This window comes from Dipodomys spectabilis, unplaced genomic scaffold, assembly GCF_019054845.1.
Source record: "Dipodomys spectabilis isolate Male_0828 unplaced genomic scaffold, ASM1905484v1 ptg000291l, whole genome shotgun sequence".
Lineage (NCBI taxonomy): Eukaryota > Metazoa > Chordata > Mammalia > Rodentia > Heteromyidae > Dipodomys > Dipodomys spectabilis.
Genome location: NW_024870968.1, coordinates 365001 through 392272, shown reverse-complemented (window position 1 = coordinate 392272; position 27272 = coordinate 365001). Strand labels below are relative to the sequence as shown.

Sequence of the window (27272 nt, the reverse complement as noted above, 5' to 3'; positions counted from 1 at the left end):
TGATTTTTCCTCAGCATCCGAGCCATCTGACTTTTTCTCATTTTCTGACTCAATGGATTCAACTTTTATAAATTTATTTGATTTCTTTTGGGCAGCAGTTTGTGCTCCCAGAGCAGGGAGTGACTCGTTACCCTGTTCAACTTTCCCAATCAACTGATTAAATTTTATTTGTTCATGTCCAGGGTCCAGACAGTCTCGAATTAAATTCCAAAGTGTAAAAGCATCCACTGGGGTTTTTTCAGGGCCACTTGCATCATAATGCTCCTGAATCATTTTTTCTATTTTTTGCCAAATTTCTAAACTAATGGTTCCTTCCTCCGGGAACGAGGGGCATACTTCCTCGATAAAGCGAAAGAAACTCTCTAATTGACTCTGTCCAATTTTCACTTCTCGAGCTTGAAGCATGCCCTTAAGAGCCTGCACATATAATGTACGGCTGTTTCCTTGCCCCATAATTTCTTACTCCCGACTATACTATGACCAGCTCTTTTTCTGGACATGTCCTCTTACCTTAGCGGGGTCCTCTGCCTTGATCCCAGGTTTTCAGGGTCCCTGTTTGGGCGCCACTTGCTGGAACCAGCGGGCAATGAAAGGGACTCCTGATTTAGGGGGCGAGGACGGAAAAATAAAGACATAAGACAAAGGATGGGGTCGGGAGGTCTGCAGCTCAAGACTGCAGCCCCGTTTATTTTTAACTCTCCTTATTTATACTAATAGAAGTCAAGAGGCAACCTAAGGTCACCATAGTGCAGAAAAGCAAGAAAAGTCTTTAATAAAAACAAGGGTGCAGAAAGAACCAAGACAAGGTCAACTGATAGAAAGTAAAGCAAATTCTACAGACATAGCAAGGCAAACACGGACACCTGGTGTTTTTCATGAAAGCCAGTCCCTTGTACGTGCCTTCAAGTGAGCACAAGGGTCAAGATGACCTTGGAGCTTTACTGTCGGCTCCCAACAAATATGGACTATCCCTCTCTCCCCACACCCTCTTCCCGAGATACCTCACCCGGCCCTGAGATGGTCTCCAAGCACTCTGTTCCTACAGCGCTAGAAGGCAGAGAACAGAGTCCAGCCCCAGTGGTCACCCCGTGATTGGCAGATCTGTCTGTAGCAGGTACTTATTGAACAGCTGAATAGAGAAATCGCACACACACACACATACACACACACACACACACACACTCAGTTAGAAAAGACAGGAGCTGGGCACCAGTGGCTCACACCTGCAATCCCAGCCACTCAGGAGGCTGAGATCTAAGGGTCAATATTCAAAGCCAGCCCAGGCCAGGAAGGTCTGTGAGACCAAAAAGCCAGAGTTGGATGTGTGATTCAAGAGGCAGAGCCGCCAGCTTTGAGCAAAACCAAAATTAATTAATTAATTAAAAATTTAAAAAACTCAAGGGCAGCGCTCAAGCCCCACAACTGGCACCAAAAAAAAAAATCTAAATAAATAAAAGAAGACAATGTGAAAGAGAAGAGACACCAAGATATCAGATAAGATCAATTACTAAGGGGAAGGGGACCCAAAGAAAAAATAAGAAAGCAAATCACCCGTTAAGAGAAAGAACCAGAGAACACAGAAGATAGAAACAGAAGTAGAAGGCCAATGAATGAACACAGCATGGAGATGGGAGAACTTCAATCTACAGGCTGACAGCTGATGTGTGCAAGCACAAGGCTGAGGCTCTGAAGATCCCAATATTCCAGTCTATGCCAGACTGCTGTGCCCAGGGGGGTGGATATGGCGGTGGTTTGGCCCTGTGATTCCAGTACAGCAACTCTGGCACGACCTGGGCACTTCTCAGAGCCGCAGAACACCAGGCCACACCCAGACCAGAATTTGTGCTGTGCCTGGGCTTCCCAGAGCCTCTGCACATGGGGCCACCTGAAATCCACCCACAGCTCCTCCATGTTTCCTTCAGGTCAGTGGTGCAGCGGGCACCGGACATGGGTACTGAGGAGCCACCAGCCCTGAGGCAAATCAACCTGGAGACCCTGGGCCTCAGTTTCCCCATCTCTTAAATGAGAAGCCGGCAGTGGACATCTTTCTAGCAGGTCAGAGCTATATGTTCCTGGTTTCCTCTAATCCACCAGACCAGACAAGCCCTGCCCCCAGCTTCATTAACTCATTCATTCATTCACTCAGTGCACATGTGTGTATTTCATTAGGTACTACTAGTCACTCAACAACGTTAAGTACAAGTGCTGAATTGAAATCTCTCTCCTCGCCCTGGAGAAGTTCACACACTTCCCCTTCTCCAGCCGGGTGTGTGAAGAGAATTTTAGGACACCAAGTACACCCGGAATCCTGACCAGGTGCCAGTGGCTTCGAGAAGGTCTGGAGAAAGGCCACAAGGCCACTAACCTGGGAGGAGCATGGACATCCAACCACGAGCGCGCCCTTACAGCTCACACCACCACTCTCCCATCCCTGCCCCCCGGGGCTGAGGCACCCAATGGGTTTTGTGCCAAGGCCAGGGCCTGGGCAGGCCCTGAAGCCCACCCCTCTCCAGTCTGCCTGCTGCTGGCCCAGCCCCGGCCTTCTGGAAGAGGCCATCAATCCCAGCACTAATCTCCTGTCTCTGGAGAATCCCCTGTGGTTGAAATAGGCGATCCACTCTAATAAAATGTGAACAATTCATTAGACCCATAACTCCCCTTTTGATCTCTATTTATTTACAGAGAGGGTGGGGAGGGGGGTGGAGGGACTCTATGAGGATGCGGCTGTGCATACCCAGTGGCAGAGAAGGGGAAATGGGAGTCAACTGTGAGGAAGAACTTTCTAGAATTGTCAGAGAAGCTTGGAGGATGAGGCTGAAAAACAAAACAGAAGAGCCATGCCTGGCCAAGACCATCCACACCCCACCCCATTGGGTCAACCTCCATCTTTGTAGTTCAAAAGAGGAACTGAGAAGGGAAGCATGGGGGGGAGGAGGTGTGGCTCCATTGATAGAGTGCCAGCCAATAGAGTCAGGGACCAAGTTCAAGTTAAAAATGGAAAAAGGAAAGAGAAGCACACTAGCTTAGAACCACCATGCCCAACCACACAGAGCCACATGGCCAGTTCTCCCTGCCCCTTCCTCACACCTTGCCTCAGACAACTGAAGGGACTTCAGCCCACAGAGGCGAGCACAGATGTCATCATCAGTTGATTCTTGAACAGCAAAACATAAAATGCCATCAACATCTTCCCTGTCCTCTCATGCCCCATCCTCAAATCCAGCAGAGATGAGAAGGATCTGGAAAGATATCTTACAATGTAAAAAACATGCTGAGAGCCAGATCCACTCAGCCCGCTTCTCCCTGCCAAAGATCACTTCCTCCATCTGCTGATTTCAGCCTCTGGTGCCGTTCCCCACCCAGCTTCCCCTGCACCAGGCCCTACCCACAGGGGCCATAAGGCCAAAAGCCAAGAGGACCTTGAAGAATCTGCCGCCATCTTTCTAGAAGCAAGGCCCTACAGTTACCTGCTCCTCCAGTATGAGGCGCTCTTCTCAACCAGACTAAAAAGAAGGAAGAGAAAGAAGCCAGGCGCCAGCGGCTCACTTCTGTCATCCAAGCTACTCCAGGAACTGAGATATGAGGATTGAGGTTCAAAACCAGGCCGGGTGGGAAAGTCTGTGAGTCTCTTGTCTCCAATAAATTACTGGGAAAAGGTTGGAGGTAGTGGTGCTGTGGTTCAAGTGGTAGAGTGCTCACCTTGAGCTCAAGCGCTCAGGGACAGCACCCAGGCCCAGAGTTGAAGCCCCACAACAGCCAAAAAAAGCAACTGGTGTGCAGAGGGGGTGATTTTTTGAGAGGGATTTTTCTCCTCCCTTCCCTATCCTGCCATTTATCCTCACTTACTCCTCTGCCTGCTGCATAACCCCTAAGAAAAAAATCACCCAGTAGCAGAGGCAGACTTTGCAGACAAGACAGGCTTCCTAGAGCCAGGGCCAATGAGTGAGAAGAGGAGGCAGGCCGGAGCCCATGGGCCGCCGTCCCCATGCGGGGACCCCAGCCCAGCACCCCAGAAACACGGCCCCCAGGGAGGCTGGGCCTCCTCGCTTCACAGCACCATGGACCCTTCCTGGGAAGTCTTGGTTTCTATTAATTTCTTGTCTTAATTGCATACCACGTGTGGTCCTCGTAGCTATTAAAGCTGCTCTTGCTCCAACCAGCAACCCTGTCATGCATGTCAGGGGGGAGGGGGCAGGAGGAGACAAAAAGCCAACCCAACTGGCAATTCATGCAGCCAGGAGAAGAGGAGAACAAAGGCTAACCCCTCACCCCGACCCCTTGCCTTGGGGGTCCCACCCAAGCTGCAATGGCCCACCTGTGGCCACTCCCCCAGAGGCCTTGGCTGGTCGGAGCCCCCCACCCCCATTGGGGTCCAGCAGTTTGCCCCCAAAAAAAGGGAGGGACAGGGGAAGGGGGGAGGAATGTGTGAGTATAAATAGATGTGTAGACACAGGAGAAATTTACAGCTCAGAGAGAGAACACAGGCATGATGGATAATTGAAAAACATAAAGAAACCTTCCCCCCCATCCAAATGAAAAAGCGGATTACAGACACAGTCCCTCCTTGCAGAGCTCAGGTTTTTAAGGTCTTCCTCAGCGCCGCCCCCCCCCAGGGGGGGCTGGCAATCCTGCCTATCCAGCCAGCCTGGGCCCCTGGGTGACCTGGCCTCTGGGGACAGGAGGCAGCATGGGACCAGCGGTCCACCCTTGGGATGGCCCCAGCGAGCCTCACTGTAATCCTCCCTCCTGATTTTTAATGTAAGGGGGGAGAAGATCATTAGGATGGGGTGGAAAGATGGAGCCAGAAGATAGGGGTGTGGGGGTAGGGGTGGAGACATTAGGCACAAGGGGAGAAGTGGGGGGGATGGAATCTAGAGAGCTGGAGCTCCAGGTGAAGAAAATGGCATTTAACTAGAAAATCATCATTCACCCCGACACCCACCCACTCTCCTGCCTGGCCGCTCCCAAGACCCCCCCCCAAAAAAATGTTTGATGATGGAAGGGAAAGAGGCCGCCTTCTTTGTAAGAACTCTTTCCCCCCCCCAAAAAAAACATTATTTTTCAGATCCTTTTGGGGGGGAGCAACCCAAAAATAAATGAATAAAGATCCACTTGAAAGGAATGAATGGTAGAGACTCCTTTTGTGTGTGTGTGGTCCAGGGAGGGAGGTGACAGGGTGCCTGGAACCCCCTGCCCCTGGTGAGGAGCAGGGTGGTGGGGTGGCGGGGGAGGGGAGGTGTTACCACCTGAGCAGGGCTCACCTGGGTGGGTAAGAGCTGAACCTGTAGCTGGTCAGGGCATCAGACAGCATGGTGGTGGCTCCTGCCTCTGGTGCAGGCTGTCATATCCACCTGGGAGGGAGTCGGGGAGCTCCTGTGGAAATCTGGTGCGGGGCGAGGCGGGATGGCCCCAGCATGGGTGGCAGGCCAGAGGGCAGGCTGGCGGGCCAGTCGGTTGGTGGCCCTTGTCCTCCACTCCCACGGCCCACTTGGTGGGGCTCCGTGCCAGGCTCTTCTTCCTGGCCCTCCTCTTCCACGAGGAGGTTCAGCAGGGGAGGCTCAGGGCTGAGCAGAGGGGCACCAGCTGTGTCCCCCAGCGGAGGAGGAGCATGGCTGAGCCTGAGGCCGTCCCTTCCTGGGGGAGGGGGAAGAAAAGAGAGAAAAAGAGAGAGGGGGGAGAGAGAAGGGAGGTCAGGGCACAGGGGGGCGGTGAGGGGAAGGGAGCACGCTCCGGGAGAAATCCGGAGTGGGTGGCAGGGGAGGGGGAGTCCCGAACCCCGAGTGTGTGTGTGTGTGTGTGTTGTGTGTGTGTATGTGTGTGTGTAAGGGGGGTCTGGAAACCACCGCCACGCACCCCGGTGGGGGGGGGGGGTCGCAGGAACAGCCGCTTCGCACTATAAATAGTTCCAGGGAGGTCTGGGCAGCGCCCGGCAGTGCCAGGACGGGCGACCCGAGCGGGGTGAAGGGAGGGGTCGCGTGCACCGGCAGTCACTCACACTGGGAACGTGCTGTCCAGTGTGGCCGAAACCCTGGGCTGCTGGGGCTGACAGGTCAGGGGTGCCTGGGCCACGGCTGCTCTGGCTGCGGCTGTGGGGCCTCCTCCTCCTCCCTCCTCAGCCTCCTCAGCCTCCTCCCAACCCGGCTCCTGCTGAGGGCTCTGCCAGTACCCTCGCCAGAAGCCCTGGTTCCGCGCACCTGTACACGGGAGCGCCCCCACTGCCATCCCCCTCACGCACTGCCCCGCCCCCTCCCCGCGCACGCGCGTCCTCGCGGGCTTCACCTGCCATGCGAGCTCCGAGCCGGACCCAGGAGGAGGGAGGGATCCCCACGGCCCAGCCCCGGCCCCCGCCCCCCAAACCCGCAGAGAACCACGACGAGCCCCCCCGGGTCTCCTCGACCCCCAAAACCCGCAGAGATCGATGGCGAGCCCAGAATCCCCGCAGCCCAGCCCCGCCCCCCCCCCCCCCCCCCCCCCCCCCGCAGGCCCGACGCCGGGTGCTCACCTTGGCTCCATGGGCCCGGGCGGCGGTCGGGGTCAAGGGTCGGGCCCTTCCCTCCCGTGGCAGGTTTACCTCAGTGGGTCGGTGTCTGGAGCACTCTGGGAGGAACCCGGCCGGTGAGGCAGTGCCCCGGAGACCGCACAGGTGGCCAGGCAAGGGCTGGATTTGGGGTTCACATCCCCTGAGATGGGTCGTGCATGCGCACACGCACAGACAGCACAAGAAGGCGCGTGCCTCCTCCCCGCAGGCCTGCGGCCCCGCCTCTGCCCGGCCAGATCGCGAGCACCCTGGTGGGGGCGGCTGCCCAAGTCGAGCGCCCCACACAGGGTCGGACTGGGGGATGCCCTAGGCCAAATCCTGAATCGGCATCGCCTCCTGCCGGCTGGTGAGGCAAATGAAGGGGCCCGTGCCGGGAGCAGGGCCTCCTGAGGGCGGGGTCGTGCCCGGGCGCCTCTGATTGGCTAAACTCCTGGGGGCCTCTGATAGGTGGAGAGGCATGATTGACAGGCTGTAATTTGCATATGGCGGCTGTGGCTGGGCGACCAGGTGCCCACTAGGCTCTTTTTCCTCCCTTCGAGGAGCCTCTGCTACCATCGCCCCCCGGAGCCCATATCAGAGCCCGGGCCTCGGCCTCTGGGGGGTTCTCCCGAGTTCCAGCTAACCAGCACAAAGCTGGTGGAGTGGAGCTGTGGTTCAAGCGGTGCAGCGCCAGCCTCCAGGGGAAAGGGAAGAAAATCAGGGAAAGCCCAGCCTGCAGGCCCGGAGTTCGAGCCCCAGGATGGTGCGGACTGAGGTAAGTGAGAGCGGGATGGGGGTCGGGGCGGCCCTGGATAGTAATTGAGAAAAAAATATAAGCAAATGGATAGAGAATGGATACAAAATTGAAAGCCTCAGTGCTTCTCCTTCCTACAAAGTAATCCATCAAAGATTGAACTATCCTAAAAATATCATAAAATAATACTCTGAGGCTTGAACTCAGGGCCTGGGCATTGTCCCTGAACTTCTTTTGCTCAAGGTTAGCACTCTACCAATTTATCCACAGCACGATTTCCAGCTGAGGAATCGAACCCAGGGCTTTGTGCATGCCTGGCAAGCATTCTACCACTAAGCCACATTCCCAGCACTTACAAATTTAAAAAACAAAAACAAAACTAAATTTCAGTGTAATGAATAGGCTTAAAGTAATTTAGAACCCTTGAAATCATAACTTAGTGAGTGTTAAAAATGTTCAGAGTAAACATGAAAGGGGCTTAAACCCCTTTCATATCTTTCAATAAACCCAAAGTAATACCACTGTGGGCAATTCCTCATACATGAAAGGAAAGAATTGCCTTAGATACTGGCAGCCGTTGATAGTTTCAGTAAGGTAAAAGATCTGCAACATATTTGAAAAATAACTGCAGCATTCGTTGTGACAGTGCAACCTGAAAGAACTAAATGTCTATTGGTGGAGAAAAGAAAAAGAATTGGAGCAGGACACAGGCGGCTCATCCCTGTAATCCTAGCTACTCAGGAGGCTGAGATCTGAGGATTGCATTTCAAAGCCAGCCTGGGCAGGAAAGTCTGTGAAAATTTTATCTCCAATAAACCACCAGAAAACCATAATTGGCCTGTAGCTCAAGTGGTAGAGCACTTGCCTTGAGCTGAAGAGCTCAGGGACAGAACTCAGGCCTAGAGTTCAAGCCCCATGACCAACAAAAAAAAAAAAAGAAAATTAATTGTATATTAATATATGATATGAGTAATATTACATTACAACAAAAAAGTGAAAGAAATAAGGCTACATGTATCAGCAAGGTCATCTTTCCATAGATTTGATAAAAGAAAAATAGAAAAGTGTAAATATGCTTAAGTATTATAATTCTTATATGTTTTAATACAAACCAGATTTTCATGTTTTATATAAATGAGTGATATAATTATACAAATACATAGAAATGCTGAACACTGAAATCAGGAGAATTGTTTTTGATTCTTAGGTATGAAAGTAGTTAAACATTAGTGATATTCTTTATATTATGTATATCTTTTTTTTTTTTTTGCCAGTATGGGACTTGAACTCACATGCTATACATTTGTATGCATCTTTAACCATGGATAGTAATTGAGAAAAAAATATAAGCAAATGGGTAGAGAAAGGATAACAATATTGAAAGCAAAAGCCAGGTGGGCACCAGTGGTTCATGTCTGTAATCCTAGCTATTCAGGTGGTTGAGATCCAAGGATTGGGGTTCAAAGCCAGTTCTAGACAGACACATTGGGGAGACCTTTGTCTCCATTTAATCAGCAAAAAGCCTTAAGTAGAGGTGTGGCTCAAATGGTAAAGTGCCAGCCTTGAGCAAAACCTTTTGAGAGGCTCAGTACTGATAGAAAAGAAAAAAAAAGAAATTGAAAGCAAAAGACTTAATTATAGTAACTAAAAAAGAACAGCTTTTGCAACTGAGATGAAACAATCATAGGGCTTGTGAAGGATTTGAGTAGTGAATAAGAAGGAGGAATTTAGGATAGTTCAATCTTTGATGGATTACTTGGTAGGAAGGAGAAGCATTGATCAGGATAGGAAAAGCAATCTTTGATTTATGAATTAGGAAAGAAATTCAGCTTTGGACCTGTTATCTGAGACATCTAGCTAGAGAACGTGGTGGATAATCTAAGTGACTGATGTGTCAGAGACATGTGAAGACAGAGGGTATCTTTAAATTATTTTTAATAGTTATTTTTTATGAGTTTACAAACACACAGCCTTGGTCTGACTAGACCATGGTTAGTGCCCAAATTATACTGGATAGTTAGAAACTAAAGTAAACAAAATCTCTTAGGAGAAATTAAAGGGCATCATCATTAAATGGTAGGAGGAGAATCAGCTGGATGAGTTAATTCAGTGGTTAATTCAATGGTAAAACAAGATTCAAAAAAGTATGCTAACAGAGAAACCATATGGTAAGATTTGAAAGAAAAGAGTTTCTAAGAAACTCAGCCACATAGTTTAGGTAAAAACGTTTTGGCTATTGACAAGGCATGCTATAGATAATGCTCTGGTGAGCCTAGAATAGACTGCCAACACACAAGATACTGGCTTTCTGTTTGAGACCTTGGCCTTTCTTGTGGCTTCTGCCTGGCTGTCAGCATTGTGGCCAATGTTGTGATCATTGCCTCAATCTGTTCTCATGGTACCCTTCTCTGCCTGAAGTCTCAACATCACCTAGAGTTGTCCCCTCATCAGGGTAGAACAGAGCTCAAAATTTAAGAACAAGCTGGGTGCCAGTGGTTCATACCTGTAATCCTGCACTCAGAAATTTGAGATCTGAGGATCATGATTTGAAACCAGTCCAAGCAAAAAAAAAAAAAAAAAAAAAAGTTGATGAGACTCTTACCTTCTACTTACCACCAAACATCCAGAACTGGAGCTGTGGCTCAAATGATAGAGCACTAGCCTTGAATAAAAAAGCTAAGGGACAGCACCCAGACCTTAATTTTAAGGTTCAGAACTCCACATATAGTCAAAAAAATTAGAACAATTTTTGAAGCAAACTAGATATATGACTGTAGTAAGGCCTTCATTTCTCTAGACCTCAGCTGCTTTGTCTATACTGGTGGATTTAGAGAAAGTCTCCTTCAGCTCCAGTATTTTAAGTTTTGTGAAATAATAAAATCATGTATATAAATTCCTTCCACATGTAGTAGAGGAGATAGTTTTGTAGCTATGTCTTCAAAAATAGTTTTGTAGACAGCTTCAAAGGATGAAGAAAACAAGTTTAGCCCACGTCCTAAGCAGCAGGGAAATAGTTAGGAAGTCTTCTATAATTTCAACACTGGGTGTTTTTGCAGTAGTTTTCTGTGCTGCCCTGCTGCTCTATCAGGACAGATTAGTTATGTGGTTCAAATCTTATTGCTCCCCAGTTAGAGATGAAGCAAAAGTCCCTGATGCGCCTGGGGAATGAGGCTGAAGAAAAACTCAGTTCAGAAGCTGTAGATGTGAACCCAGAGAGCATAGGTGAGTATGCCACTACCAGCCGTGGTTACTGGTCCATCAGTTGTTTTGTTATTGTTTTGTTCAGAACTGAGAGGACTTATGCCTGTCTTCTTGGTAATTCTTGTGGAGTCTGTTTTGACATATGAAAAGTGATAAAGAATGATGCTTAAGGTTGTTTTCAAGGATATGTCAAAAATGGAGAAAATGCCAAAAAGCACTAATTGTTTACTAACATGTTCCAACATCTTTCTAATTGCTTCTTTTAAGAAGCTTCAGATTCATGTATGCAGCTCAAAGAATTATGAAAGATTGCTATTAATTTTTTAAAATATCTTTGAAAACCTATTTTTGTAGAGAGCTAGGCTGAAACTTTTACAGGTAAAAAAGTGTAATGCTTGGGATTTGCATGGAAATCATCAGACCTTGGGAGTGGGGGGAAACAAGATTAGTTGTGATTTGATCATTATTGAGACAGTGGATATATAGAATAGTCATTTTACTATTCTTTATATTTATTTAAATGTTCACTATAATAAAACATTAAAAAAGTATTGGCATGATCGTGATTCATATAATTAAAGTTTGATTGTTTTCTATCAGTAGATGCAGAATTTATGAAGATGAAGTGTAAATAGATTATTTTTCTCTCTGAAAGTAATTACTAAGTTTAATTTTTCTTTATCTCTCTACCATTTTTTTTGCACTTAACAAAAGAATGTATTCAGAAAAGTTTTCTATTATTAAAATTTTTGCCTATTGACAAAAGTTCAGAAGAAACCTTTGACAAGTTGGTGACTGTCAATGAAACTGATCATCTCCAGCCACTAGACAGACACCAGAGGACAAGCTCTGTGGTAGAAGAGCATTTCCAAGCCTCAGCATCTTCCACAGAAGCAGGCCTCTCAATGCCGGAGACAACAGTCCTGACTGGGAGGTCCCTTCAAAGCTGCCACCAAGTAGTGGGCGTCCCTCTGCAGAAATGCCCACTGCTGAGGAGCCCTCCTCACCTTCCACACCCACCTGTGGCCACCCTTCACCCGAGGGTGACTCTAGCTACTCTCTTTCAGATCCTTGGAAGAAGGCTAGACCACTGCCTACAGTAAAAGAGAAATATCCAGTGTTGAAGGATGCCATGGAGTTCATTAAAGATCAATCACTCTCACATGAGAGGTGAGCCAGTCATTTTCTCCCAGTACTTTCTCTTTGCAAATCATAGATAACAGTTTAGGCAAAGGCTTGAAGTTCAGGTTAACAGTGGGCAAGTGATATTTAGGATAGAACCAAACTTGTTTTATAATATTCAAGATAAAAAAGTGGTGAGTTTTCCCGTAAAGAAGTGTTTTCATATAAGATTTGTGTATTATACTGCATGGAGAATATATCTCAGTAATCTTGTTTTTTGTTTTTGTTTTTTTAAGGAAGCATTTCCGTTGGTAGCTGTCACTTAAAAAAATGTTAACCCTGGGAAAAATTCAGGTTTTGATCTTTTCTGACAGTCCATGGGCCTACCTACCTCCCTGAAAGTTAGTGAGGAATTCCCTAATTTTATGAATTAAAGCTTTATTTCTTGATAGTCAAGTAAATGTATCAAAGCTTTTCAGAATTAGTTTTTCAAAATGAGTTGTATCTTCACACAATTTGTGTGCAATTGATTCTTAATGCTGCTAAGTAAAAGTGGTAGATAGTATAATCTCCTTTGCATGATGTGTTTAATACCAACAGCAGTACTTTCTTCTCATTCATAAAGCTTCAGAACTTGGGTGGAGGATAGGTGGGTTTTTTTTCCCACCCTAACTCTGATTCCTGCATATTATGACTTGAGTTCTGTCTCCAGTGTTGTAAAGGTTCTTTCCTTAAAGAAAGCCCAAGTCAAGAGCATCCTGGAAGCCCTGAGGGTACTTCAGTACTGTACAGAATCTCTAGGACAGCCTCACTGCTTTCATAGACCATATATACTTTTCCTGTTGGAACTTCTGACCTGCCAGAAAGATTTTACCAATAAGTACAAAGGACAAATCTGCAAAGAAAATAAGCTGAGGTAATTTTAAAGAAAAAAAATGATCTTTTCTAATTAATAATTATCATTTCCATGTGGAAGGACAAATGTACATACATTCTTCCATCCTAAGGAAAGAATGGATCATATCTTTTAGTAGGTACCATGAACATGTGTATTCAGCTGTGTTTCACCAGGCAGAATAATATTTTAATATTTCCCCTGGGCACATTATTATTTGGCTTCTGGAAAATGTGAGCTAAGATATAATCATTTACAATAATGATGTTAACTTAAGTGCTGCTAAAGTTGGTTCTAATCTTCATTCAATAATTTTTTTTTTTAAGTATCTACTGTGCCAGGCACTGTTCAAAGTGTTATATATTCAGTAGTGGAGAAGACAGACCAAGTAACTGTTTGTTTTTTTTTGTCAGTCCTGGGGCTTGAACTCAGGGCTGAGCACTGTCCCTGAGCTTTTTTTGCTAAAGGCTAGCACTCTACCACTTGAGCCACGGTGCCACTTCCAGCTTTTTCCATTTATGTGGTACTGAGGACTCGAACCCAGGGCTTCATGCCTGTTTGGCAAGCACTCTACCACTAAGCTACATTCCCAGCCCCCAAGTTCCTATTCTAATTGAGCTTATATTCTCTTGAAGAGTAAAAGAGAACATTTTGGGGGGAGGGGAAGAGGATGCTGGTCCTGGAGCCTGAGCTCAGAATGGGGACACTGGCCCTGAGCTTTTTTGCTATGTAAGTTGTTAGCAATGGTGCTCTGAACTCAGAGGATGAAGCTCCTCTGTATTTTTGGAGATCCTATTATACCTTGTACTTGGGAGAACTTTTTTCTATATTTTTTGTTATTCCTCTATGTAGTGTTAGCTACTGTAACCTACATTATAAGGACTTGGATTATAAGAAGGTTTTTTTCTCATTCCATTGTGCAATGGGAATTGTTTAAAATTAAAGCTTTCTCCTTATTAACTGCCTTCATCCGTTGTCCTGATGTCAGATCGCACTGATGTCAGAGAAAGGATGCAACATTGGACAGCCATCACCATGCTGGTCAGTTTGCCCATCATTTCAATTCTTGTCTGCACCTGCATGATATAGTCCTCTAGTGGGACAGAATGTTCACACCATTCCTCATAGCACTAGCCCAGAGTTTAGAAGAGTAGACCAAATTCATTTTGTTGGAATACATGAATGAAAGTGTATTTGTTGGAAAATATTTTTATTCTCAGTCCTGGGCCTGAATTGCTTATGTGGTGCTGAGGAATCAAACCCAGGGCCTCATGCATACAAGGCAAGCGCTCTACCACTGAGCCACCTTCCCAGCCCTAACATTTTAATTTTTTAATTCAGGACTGGTGCTCTACCTCTTGAGCCATACTACCATTTCCAAATTTTTGCTGGTTAGATGGAGATAAGAGTCTGGTGGATTTGGCTACCTGGGCTACCTCAAACTTTCATCCTCAGATTTCTGCCTTTTTTGTTGTTGTTGTTGGTCATGGGGCTTGAACTCTGGGCCTGGGTGCTGGATCTCAGCTCTTCAGCTCAAGGCAAGCACTCTACCACTTGAGCCACAGCACCACTTCCCGTTTTTCTGGTGGTGTATTGCAGATAGAGTCTCATGGACTTTTCTGCCTGGCTGGCTTTGAACCTCGATCCTCAGATGTCAGCCTCCTGAGTTGCTAGGATTACAGGCATGAGCCACTGGCACCTGGCTATGTAGAACTTTTATAGTCACATAACAGAAATTCACTGCTAAATCTAAAATCATTGGGGATTATATTCCATTTATTTAATTCTGTTTTAAAATAATTTATTTAAAAGATATTCTAGGGCCTAGGAAGGTGGCTCAGCGGTATATTGCTTGCCTTGCATGCATGAGGCCCTGGGTTCAATTCTTTAGCACTCATAAGCACAAAAAAGCCAGAAGGGACACTGTGGCTCAAATGGTAAAGTGCTAGCTTTGAACTGAAGAGCTCAGGGACAGGGCCCAGGCCCAGATTTCAGGCCCATGACCAAAAATAAATACATACATACATACATATATACATACATACATACATACATATCTTTAAAAAAAAAAGATATTCTACAAGCCAGGTGCAAGTAGCCAATGTCTATTATCCTAGCTACTCAAGAGGCTGAGATCTGATAAATGTGGTTCAGAGTCAGCTTGGGAAGTCAAATCCATGAGACATTTATTTATTTAGTTAGTTAGTTATTTTATTTGTTTTTAATTTATTGTCAGAACACTGTACAGAGGGGTTACTATTACATGGGCAAGATAATGAGTACATTTTTTATCAAGCATTGTAGCCTCCTCCTTTGTTTCCCCTTCCCATCCCTTCCCATCCTCACGGCCCCCCCCAGCCCTGCCCTCCTCCATGAGACTTTTATTTTCAGTTAAACAGCAAAAAGCTGGAAGCAGAGGTATGGCTCAAGTAATATGTTACCATTGTGAGGGGGAGATTGCTGAGGGATGCTGAAAGCCCTGAGTTTAAACCACAGTAATGGCAGATACAAACTGCAGAAGCATCATGGGGGTTGGGAGGCCATAGTCTTTCCTCATACTTAATTTGGCAAGGATAGATCAAAATGGTATACATGTTTGAATGTAATCCTACTTCTTAGAGTTTACTGCCAATAATATTTTGGGAAATATTTGTCCAGATTTTTTCCTACAAAAGTGTTAATATATTCATGTTACAATAGTTCACATTAGTTTCATTCTTTTTTAGTTTGGAAAGGGAAAATGACTAGAAATCTTTCATATTATTAGTGGCTACAGTATTCTTCATAATTCTAGAATTTGAACAAAATTATTTAAACTGCTACTAACACATACATTTGTCTTTTAACAGATTCTAATTCATATCAGTGGAATATGTAGTCTTTGTCTTCTTTCACTGGACATATTCTTAAGTTTATCATGTTGTAGCCTGTATCAAAATGTTACTTCTTTTTATTGCTGAATATTCTATGGTATGGATATACTATATTTTGGTTATCTATTCAGTAGTTAGTAGGTGTTTGAGTTGTTTTCCCTTTGTTTGTTCTTTTTTTTTTTTTTTTGGTCGATTATGGGGCTTGAACTCTGGGCCTGAGCACTGTCGCTCAGCTCTTGAGCTCAAGGTGAGTACTCTACCACTTGAGCTACAGCACCACTTTCAGATTTCTGGTGGTTTATTGGAGATAAGAGTTTCAAGGACTTTCCTACTGGGGCTGGCTTTGAACAGTGATCCTTAAACCTCAGACTCCTGTGTAGCTAGGATTACAGGTGTGAGCCACCAGGCCTCTGCTTTGTTTCCACTTTTGACTTCTATGAACATTTGATACAATTCTTATGTCAGCAGGAGGCCTGTGGCTCACACCTGTAATCCTAGCAATTTGGGAGGCTGAGATCTTCTGATCATGATTGGAAGCCAGCCTGGGCAGGAAAAGCCATGAGATAACTCCAATTAGGCACCAGAAAACTGGAAGTGGAGCTGTGGCTCAAAGTGGTAGAATTCTAGCCTTGAGCACAAAAAGCTCAGGGACAATGCCTAGGTCCTGTGTTCAAGCCCCATGACCACAGCCCTCCCCCCAATCTTGATGTTGACATGTTGTTTCTCTTGTTGAGTTGATTCCTTTTTTTTTTTTTGAGTCCGGTCATGGAGCCTAAACTCTGGGCCTGGGCGCTGTCCCTCAGCTCTTCAGCTCAAGGCTAGCACTCTACAACTTGAGCCACAGCACCACTTCCGGCTTTCAGTTTTTCTTCTGCTTATGTGGTGCTGAGGAATTGAACCCAGGGCCTCAGGCATGCAAGGGAAGCGCTCTACCACTGAGCCACCTTCCCATCCCTGAGTTGATTCTTTTAAGTAGCATTGTTGTGTTAAAAATTGTAAACTGCCAAATTGTATTAGTATTTCTTCCAACATTATATGAGTTTTAGTTTCTTAACATCCTTCCCCATACTTTTTACCTAATTTTAAATTTTTAGCTTTTCTAGTGAGTGTGAAGTAATATTGCATTGTGATTTTAAACACTAATATGTTAGGTTTTGGGTTTTTTTTTTTTTTTTTGCTTATACTGGGGTTTGAAAATGGAAAATCATTCTTGCTCTGCTTGCTTGCTCCTGGCTGGTGCTTTTCCATGCCACTTAAGACATTCCTCTAGTCCAGCTTTTTGCTTGTTAATTAGAGATGTTCTGTTGGACTTTTCTGCCTGGGCGATGCTGGAACCATGATCCTTAATATGAGCAGCTAAAATTATGGGTTAGAGCCACTAGTAACCAGCATCTTTTTTTTTTTTTTTGGTCCATTCGTGAGGCCTGAACTCTGGGCCTAGGCATTGTCCCTCAGCTCTTTATCTCAACGCTAGCGCTCTACCACTTGAGTCACAGCACCACTTCTGGGTTTTTTCTTTTTTGCTTATGTGGTGCTGAGGAATCAAACCCACAGCCTCAGGCATGCAAGGCAAGCACTCTATCACTGAGCCAACTTCCCAGCCCTGTATATATTCTTTTTGGCCAGTCATATACCTGCCTTGGTGAAATGCCTTTTTAGATCTTTTCACCATTTTTAATTGGTCATTTCAAATTCACTTATTCATTCATTCTTTGTCTCATTCATTTAAAATCTTTTTGGGAGACCTGAGTTTTAAACTCATGGTCATGCTTGCTAGGCAGGAACACTAATGTTGAGCCTTGTATCCAGCCCTTTTGCGTGCTACCTATTAATTTAGTGCTACTACAAAGGTTTGAACTGAAGACCTTACCCTCTCACTTAGCTTTATTATTTTTTTATTGTTTCTTTTGGGTCCAGTTGTGGGGCCTGAACTCTGGGCCTGGGCACTGTCCCTCAGCTCTTCAGCTCAAGGATAGTGCTCTACCACTTGAGCCACAGTGCCACTTCTGGCTTTTTTTTTTTTTTTTTGCTCATGTGGTGCTGAGGAATCAAACCCAGGGCCTCATGCATACAAGGCAAGCGCTCTACCACTGAGCCACCTTCCCAGCCCTAATGTTTTTATTTTTTAATTCAGGACTGGTGCTCTACCTCTTGAGCCACACTACCATTTCCAACTTTTTGCTGGTTAGATGGAGATAAGAGTCTGGTGTTTTTGACTATCTGGACTACCTCAAAGTTTGATCCTTAGATTTCTGCCTTTGTTGTTGTTGGTGGTGGTCATGGGGCTTGAACTCTGGGCCTGGGTGCTGGCTTTCAGCTCTTCAGCTCAAGGCAAGCACTCTACCACTTGAGCCACAGCACCACTTCCTGTTTTTCTGGTGGTGTATTGCAGATAGAGTCTCATGGACTTTTCTGCCTGGCTGGCTTTGAACCTCTATCCTCAGATGTCAGCCTCCTGAGTTGCTAGGATTACAGGCATGAGCCACTGGCACCTGGCTATGTAGAACTTTTATAGTCACATAACAGAAATACTCTGCTAAATCTAAGATCATTGGGGATTTTATTCTATTTATTTAATTCTGTTTTTAAGATAATTTATTTAAAAGATATTCTAGGGCCTAGGAAGGTGGCTCAATGGTATATTGCTTGCCTTGCATGCATGAGGCCCTGGGTTCAATTCCTTAGCACTACATAAGCACAAAAAAGCCAGAAGTGGCGCTGTGGCTCAAATGGTAAAGTGCTAGCTTTGTACTGAAGAGCTCAGGGACAGGGCCAAGGCCCAGATTTCAGTCCCATGACCAAAATTAAATAAGTAAATAAGTAAGTAAATAAATAAATTAATTAATTAATTAATATCTTTAAAAAAAGATATTCTACAAGCCAGGTGCAAGTAGCTAATGTCTATTATCCTAGCTACTCAAGAGGCTGAGATCTGATAATTGTGGTTCAGAGTCAGCTTGGGAAGTCAAATCCATGAGACATTTATTTAGTTAGTTAGTTAGTTGTTTTATTTGTTTTTAATTTATTGTGAAAACATTGTACAGAGGGGTTACTATTACATGGGCAAGATAATGAGTACATTTCTTATCAAGCATTGTAGCCTCCTCTTTGTTTCCCCCTCTCATCCCTTCCCATCCTCACCCCCCAAACCTAACCCCCTCCATGAGACTTTTATTCAGTTAACCAGGAAAAAGCTGGAAGCAGAGGTATGGCTCAAGTAATATGTTACCATTTTGATGGGGAGATTGCTGAGGGATGCTGAAAGCCCTGAGTTTAAACCACAGTAATGGCAGATACAAACTGCAGAAGCATCATGGGGGTTGGGAGGCCATAGTCTTTCCTCATACTTAATTTGGCAAGGATAGATCAAAATGGTATACATGTTTGAATGTAATCCTACTTCTTAGAGTTTACTGCCAATAATATTTTGGGAAATATTTGTCCAGATTTTTTCCTACAAAAGTGTTAATATATTCATGTTACAATAGTTCACATTAGTTTCATTCTTTTTTAGTTTGGAAAGGGAAAATGACTAGAAATCTTTCATATTATTAGTGGCTACAGTATTCTTCATCATTCTAGATTTTCAACAAAATTATTTAATCTGCCACTAACACATACATTTGTCTTTTAACAGATTCTAATTCATATCAGTGGAATATGTAGTCTTTGTCTTCTTTCACTGGATATTCTTGAGTTTATCATGTTGTAGCCTGTATCAAAATGTTACTTATTTTTATTGCTGAATATTCTATGGTATGGATAAACTACATTTTGGTTGTCTATTCAGTAGTTAGTAGGTGTTTGAGTTGTTTTCCCTTTGTTTTTTTTTTTTTTTGGTCGATTATTGAGCTTGAACTCTGGGCCTGAGCACTGTCGCTCAGCTCTTGAGCTCAAGGTGAGTACTCTACCACTTGAGCTACAGCACCACTTTCAGATTTCTGGTGGTTTATTGGAGATAAGAGTTTCAAGGACTTTCCTACTGGGGCTGGCTTTATACAGTGATCCTTAAATCTCAGCCTCCTGTGTAGCTAGGATTACAGGTGTGAGCCACCAGGCCTCTGCTTTGTTTCCACTTTTGACTTCCATGAACATTTGATACAATTCTTATGTCAGCAGGGGGCCTGTGGCTCACACCTGTAATCCTAGCAATTTGGGAGGCTGAGATCTTCTGATCATGATTGGAAGCCAGCCTGGGCAGGAAAAGCCATGAGATAACTCCAATTAGGCACCAGAAAACTGGAAGTGGAGCTGTGGCTCAAAGTGGTAGAATTCTAGCCTTGAGCACAAAAAGCTCAGGGACAATGCCTAGGTCCTGTGTTCAAGCCCCATGACCACAGCCCTCCCCCCAATCTTGATGTTGACATGTTGTTTCTCTTGTTGAGTTGATTCCTTTTTTTTTTTTTGAGTCCGTCTTGGGGCCTAAACTCTGGGCCTGGCCGCTGTCCCTCAGCTCTTCAGCTCAAGGCTAGCACTCTACCACTTGAGCCACAGTGCCACTTCCAGCTTTTTGTTTTTCTTCTGCTTATGTGGTGCTAAGGAATTGAACCCAGGGCCTCAGGCATGCAGGCAAGTGTTCTACCACTGCTACCCTTCCCAGCCCATACTGTGAAATTTTAACGAGAGAAGAAAACATTATATGTGACAGTTGAATAATAGCTTTAAGTAAATACCCATAGAGGTCAATTAAACTAACACAATATCCTGGTGTTCCATTTTATCTTCAGTTGTAGTCATATATAGTGTTTCTTTTGCCCATGTAAATTAATCTATTACAGTTGATCACAGATTTAGTTATTGATGGCTATTAATAAATTTTATTGATGCAAAAATTAAATATGTTTCAGGAACAAGATTGTGCTGTACAAACTATGCAGCAGAAAGTAGAACAATTAAAAGCAGAACATACAGATTGCTCTGACCTTTTACAGTGACAAACAAGTGAACTTGAGTTTAGCACTCAGTGAGAAGAATGTCTTAGAAAAGAATTTGAGGTAGTTTTATTTTATTTTTTTTAGCATACTTATATTTATCATGTAGTGACTTAAGCCTAGAGGAAATTTTGCACTGCAGAACAATAAAAAGTAATTGTTGGGAGGCTTTTAAAGTGTATATTTGGCTTTTTTGGGGGGAAATCTTTAGTACTTGTACAAAACATTTTACATTTTGTGCTTGATTTAAGCAACATTTTTTTGGGGGGGATGGGCAGGAAGTATATTTGAGTATGAATTCAGGACCTTATACTTGCTAGTTTGGATGCTCTATTGTCCAGCCAGTCTTTTTGAACTGGTTATTTTTGAGATACAGTCTTGCTTTCTGCCCTGACTATGATCTGCTTATTTTAGGTTTCTCAGCAGAGCTTGGATGATATGTGTTCACCACTGTGCCCAGCTCTCAGTTGTAAAGAGGTCTTTCAAATGTTTTTCCCTGGGCTGACCTTCTGTCTTGGCTGCATGTGCACTTCTCAATGTCAGCTGCTTAGGCAGCTGGGAATATAGGCATGCGCCACCTGGTTTAAAATTTCACCTTTTTTTTTCAGGTCCTGGGGCTTGAACTCTGGCCTGGGTGCTATTCCTGAGCTTTTTTTGCTCAAGGCTAACACTCTACCACTTGAGCCATAACCACACTTCTGTCTTTTTCTGTGATTAACTGGAGATAAGAATTTCAAAGACTTTCTTGTGTGGACTGGCTTTGAATCATGGTCCTCAGCTCTCAGCCTCCTGAGTAGCCAGAATTACAGGCATGAGCCACTAGCACCGAATAGAAATTTCACTTTTAACAATTAATTCTCATAGAATATGTGGGAAGCTTGAGAGTAATTGTTTATATTTTAAGGTTGAGGAAGCAACACAGTAAATGTTTTGGTATACTCAGGGGTTAAATGATAATATTAAATTCTATTTTTATAGTGTAAATCATTTATATTAGCAGGGTTTGAAGAAAGATTTTAGATAAGAATTTAGGTAAGAAAAGAACATTAGTCTACAAAGAAAAATATGACTTTATGGGGCTGGGAAGATGGCTCAGTGGTAGAGCGCTTGCCTTGCATGCCTGAGGCCCTGGGTTCAATTCCCCAGCACCATATAAGCAAAAAAGAAAAAAGCCGGAAAGTGGCGCTGTGGCTCAAGTGGTAGAGCACTAGCCTTGAGCTGAAGAGCTGAGGGACAGCACCCAGGCCCCGAGTTCAGGCCCCATGACTGGACCCAAATAAAAAAATATATGACTTTATGAATGGTGATGCTAACTAATTTTGAGACATCTAATTGGTATATATTTTTGAAGCTTCTTTTACTTTCTGGGGAATGAAGTATTTCAGTAGGTAAAGAAGGTTTTCTTCTAAATTTAATATTCTTACTAGGTAAGTAAACATAAAGAATATGTAATAGCAGATACTAGAGATATATTTGTTAAATTCACTGCTATTATTTAATATTGTTATGAGGTTTTTCCTCTTTGTGTGTGTGTGTGTGTGTGTGTGTGTGTGTGTGTGTGTGTGTGTGTGTGTCCTGGGGCTTGAAATGAGAGTTGAGAGTCTGGGTGCTGTTCCCAAGCTGTTTTGCTCAAGGCTAGTGCTCTACCATTAGACATTTAAGTCACACCTCTACTTGCAGCTTTTTATTTCTCTGTTGTACTTATTTCTTAAGTCCCATAGTACTTTTATTTTAAAGGAATATTTCGAAAGAAAGGGAGTTTGGGATCTCAACCTTACATAATCTTGCATATCTAATCACATATTTTTCTATACAATATTGGGATAGATATAACTTGGCTAAATAAAGAATTTTATCTTAAAATCCATCTGTCTTGTAACTTGAAGAAGGCCTTGCCTCACTGGTTTTATGGTCTGCTATTGCTGATGAGAGGCCTAATACTGTTCTTGCTGTGTTCTTTCCTCATTCATCTCCAAATTTCCTGGTCCTTTTTTTCAAAATTAAATTTTCATTATAGAAAATGCTAAGTACATATAAAGTACTATAATGGATTTAGTAGTAATCATATGGGTTTTACCTGCTATGTGTGTACAGTATGGTATCATTTCTACTCTGACTCACTTGTCTTTTTCCCACATAATATAGAAAAACTCCCCAGATATTTATTATATAATTTTAACTGTGAATAGTTAAAAATAATGTATTTATTTAGAAGCCATATTAGTTTCACAGGCAAGTATAATCAAAAGTACAGGCATTATTCAAATTCTAATTTTTTATAAATGGCATAAATATGTGTATGCTTACAGTGTGAAACTGAATCCCATTTAGGTCTACACATTGTGATTATGTGTAGGATTTGTTGGTTAATTGAGTTGAGTAGAGGAGACTGTGAAAGATGTTTAAGAAATGGCATTCTCATTAACAGAACTGGTAAAGAATATAGGTAGAGTGGGTTTGAAAGGAGTCAGGTTTTAGATATGTCAAATTTGACATGCCTACTGGACATCCAGTTGGAAATGTTGGGCAGGCTTTTAAATACATATACCCACACATGTGTATTATATGCATGTAAATATATCCACATTTGCATATATAAGCATATGTAAATCCATATATATATTTACATACCTTTACACATATATAAATACATACTCTACTCATACACATGAATATTGTGTTTAAGGAAACAATATTATACTATTTCCTTTGAAAAGTTTGAGATATGTCTTTTTACTTTCTTTTTGTAAAGAGTGATCTACACATTTCCGGTTTGGTTGTTGAAAAATAGGAAAAGAAAATGGAGCCTGGTTATTATACTGTTTTTTTTATTATTTATTTATTTTTGTGCTAGTACTAAAGCTTGACCTGATGGCCTTATCTTTTTCAGTCAGGGCTGTTGCTCTACTGCTTGAGGCTCAGCTCCAGTTTTGTCTTTTTGGTGCTTAGTTGGAGATAAAAGTCTCATAAACTTTTCTGCCCAGGCTGGCTTTGAAACTTTATCCTCAGACTAAGCTTCCTGAGTAGCTAGGATTACAAGTGTGAGCCACTGGTGCCCAGATGATTCATGCACTTTACAGTAGTTTTGGATCTCCTTTCCCATTATCTTTGCTGTGCATTTCTATGTCCAGCTTCCTCTGGTTTAGATTTATTTTCTAGATAATAATCCAGTTTGTGTTAGTTTTGGAGGGATAGTTATTTGGCCACTTATGATAGTAGATATGTGTAAGTTTGACTTATAGTATTGATGCTGAAAATTATTGAGATTTATTTTGCATATTGTTAACTCGACTATTCGGAATGTACAACTCATGGACTTTTAGTATAGTCAGAGCATTGTACAACCTCATCACCATCAAGTTTAGAAAGTTTTCCCTATTCCAGTAAAATATCTCATATTATTCAACATCATTGTCCTATTACTATATCCCCCGGATCAGGAAGTATGATGAATTGTTTTCCTAACAGACTTGTGTATTCTGATGTTTTTTCATTTAGCATAACAATTGCTTGGTTTATTCATGCTGTAGTATCACAATACCATTTTTTGTTATGACTGAATAAAAAATTATTATAAGTATCTAATTATTTTAAGTAGTTCTAATATTTTTTTGGGTCAGTCATGGGGGCTGAACTCTGGGCCTGGGCGCTGTCCCTCGGCTCTTCAGCTCAAGGCTAGCGTTCTACCACTTGACCCACAGCACCACTTCTGCTTATGTAGTGCTGAGGAATCGAACCCAGGACCTCATTCACGTGAGGTAAGCATTCTACCACGCAGCTAATTTCCCAGCCTAGTAGTTTATTTTTATTTGTTGGCTTTTCTTGGTTATTTAGTAAACACTTTTCATAGTATAATATCTTTGTTTTTGGAGCTCAAAGCTTAAAAAGATAGTCCAGATAGTCTCTTTTTTTCTCTTTTAAGGAAGTGGGGCAGATGTAATTTTCTAGTTTATCTATAATTCTTTATATTTAGTTATATTTAAATATTTGCCTTATGCTTTTATGAATATATTTTGTGTTAATCTGTTTGAACATATGGTGACACATTGGTGAAGAAGTTAACTTTCTAAAACATATTTTATTCTAATTTTGCATTCAGTTTTGGAGGCATAAAAGTAATTCTAGTGATTTAAGTAATTGCAAGTGGCATTTAAAAGGAATTACATGCTGGGAGAGAGCAAGGGAAAGAGTGACATTGTCCAAAAAAAAATTGTACTCATTACCTGACTTATGTAACTGTAACCTCTCTGTATATCACCATTATTATAACAATTGAAAATAATCACATGAAAATAATATAAAGGAAAATTGTTAAAATGTTTAATAGGACACCTTTTTTTATTTTTGTTGGTCATGGGACTTGAACTCTGGGCCCGGGCACTGGTCTCAGTACTTTAGCTCAAGCCTGGAGCCAAAGTACCACTTTTGGCTTTTTCTGTTTATGTGGAGCTGAGGAATGGAACCCAGGGCCTCATGAATGCAAGGCAAGCACTCTACCACTGAGCTACCTTCCCAGCCTAGTAGGACACATTTTAAGTAATATCTAACTGAAGCAACTAATATAATGGATTTTTAGCCTAATAAATGGCTTAAATTTTAATGAAGCTTTTTAAAAAAATAATTTTATTTTACAGAAGGTGATTATTTGCCTTGGCCAAATAAATCTTCATATGTATATTTAATTTTAAAATCTGATAAGCTATATATTACTGTGTGACTTAGTCATAGTAACATGGATCAGTTTCTTAGATTAAAAAAAAAAAAAGAAAGAAAAAAACTCCCAGTCCAATTTTATATAAGTGGTGCTGGATACTACAGAATCAAGGGAAAAGTGAACTAAGAAAAGAAATATCTATGTTTTTTTTATAAACCTCTTTACAACTAGTGGAGTTTATTATGGGAAATAAGCTTAACTCAATAAGAAAAGAGAAAAGAGAAGATGCAAACCTACTTCTGAGAGAACTGAGGAGGCTCTTGATGATTATGGTGGGAAAAGACACTCTTTGCAAATCAATTCTAAATTGCTTCTGTCAGTCATAGTTATATTACAGTAACATAAAGAAGAGCAGAAGGTACTTTTTTCAGTTATTTTATTAGCACACATTAGTTGTACAAAACATGGTTTCTTGATATTTCCATACATGTATATAGTGTATCCCTATTGAATTTACCCCATCAGGGTTTCTTATCCTCTCCCCCTTTTAAAACAATTTCAACACATTTCATTATTCTGTTTTTACATGTGCAAATAAAATATTTTGATCATATCCATAGCTACTTGTGTGTGTGTGTGTGTGTGTGTGTGCGTGTGCGTGTGTGTGTATGTGTGTATGTTGATTCTAGGCTTGAACTCTGGGTCTGGGCATTGTTCTTGAGCTTTTGTGCTTAAGGTTAGCACTCTAGTTGAGCCACAGTTCCACTTGGATAAGAGTTTTAAGACTTTCCTGTCAGGGCTAGCTTTGAACCTTGATCCTCAGATCAAGGATCCTCAGATCCTCCTGAATAGCTAGGATGACAGGCGCAAACCACTAACCTCAGTTTATCCATAGCATTTATATAGTGTATACTCTCCTCAGATGAAAAAGGAAAAGAGAAATGCATTTTACTTATCATCATTGTCCACAAAGGCAACATTGTATAATTTGGCTTTTTGTGTATTTTAGGAATCATTGTAAGATGTTCATTTCTGTTCATTACTATTAATTAAATGATAATATCACCTTGATTATTTGGTCTTAATTATGTGTTATGCATTTAAATACATCATTTTATGTTCACAGAAGATTTTGATATTGGAAGTTCATTTAAAAATTTGCCAAAGGGGCTGGGAAGGTGGCTCAGTGGTAGAGCGCCTCAGCACCACATAAGCCAGAAGAAAAAAGCCAGAAGTGGCACTGTGGCTTAAGTGGTAGAGTGCTTGCCTTGAGCACAGAGAAGCTTAAGGACAGTGCACAGCTCCTGAGTTCAAGGTCCAGGGACTGGCAAAGCAAAACAAACAAACAAACAAAAACCAAGTGAAGTACTTATTTTAAGGAAGGGCCCCTTTTAAATGTCAGTCTAATTGGATAATAATCCTTTTTAAAGATATTTGATTTGAATATAAGTAAAGGACTCTGGCAAAGTGTTCTAGTATTATGGTGCTTCTGTTTTTCAAATTAAGAGACTTTGAACCTTTGGGATGGTGTTTTTTTTATAATAAAAATTTGGAAGTTAAGAAAGTGGTACATGACTGTAATTCCAGAATTTAGGAGTCAGCATAGATGTACTGATTATATTTTTTCCCATCACAATTGGTAAGCAATGAATATTGTAATTTATTTATTTATTTTTTTTGCCAGTCCTGGGGCTTGAACTCAGGGCCTGCTCACAGTCCCTGAGTTTCTTTGGCTCAAGGCTAGCATTCCACCACTTGAGACACAGTGCCATTTCCGGCTGGGTGCTGTGGCTCAAACCTGTAATCCTAGCTACTCAGGAGGCTGAGATCTGATGATCGCAGTTCAAAGACATCCCGGGCAGGAAAGTCTGTGAGACTCTTATCTTGAAAAAACCATCAGAAAACCGGAAGTGGTGCTGTGGCTCAAGTGGTAGAGTGCCTGCCTTGAGCCTAAGAGCTGAGGGACAGGGTTCAGGCCCCATGACAGACCAAAAAAAAAAAGAACTCAGGGCTTCATGTATGCTGGGCAAGCACTCTACCACCAAGCCATATTCTCAGCCCTAAATATTGTAGTTTACTTTTTGTTTTGGTCCTTCCTCCTTCCTCCTCCTTCCTCCCTCCTACCTTCTTCCTCCATCCTCCTTCCTTCTCCTCCTCCTCCTCCTCCTCTTTCTCCTCCCCTTCCTGCTCCTCCTCCTCCTTCTCCTCCTTTTGTGAATAGCATATTGATGTTATCCTAGCACCCTCTGCTGGACATAAGAATTAGTTAATCAGAATGGAAGATTAAAAAATTATTAGCAGGGAGTTAATTTGATTATTATGTCT

At 42.7% G+C, this 27272-nt stretch overlaps 1 pseudogene; it reads left to right on the top strand.

The window, feature by feature from the left end:
• Positions 1-13470: 13470 nt before the first annotated feature.
• LOC122126923 overlaps positions 13471-27272 on the top strand; it is a 68730-nt pseudogene continuing 54928 nt past the window's right edge.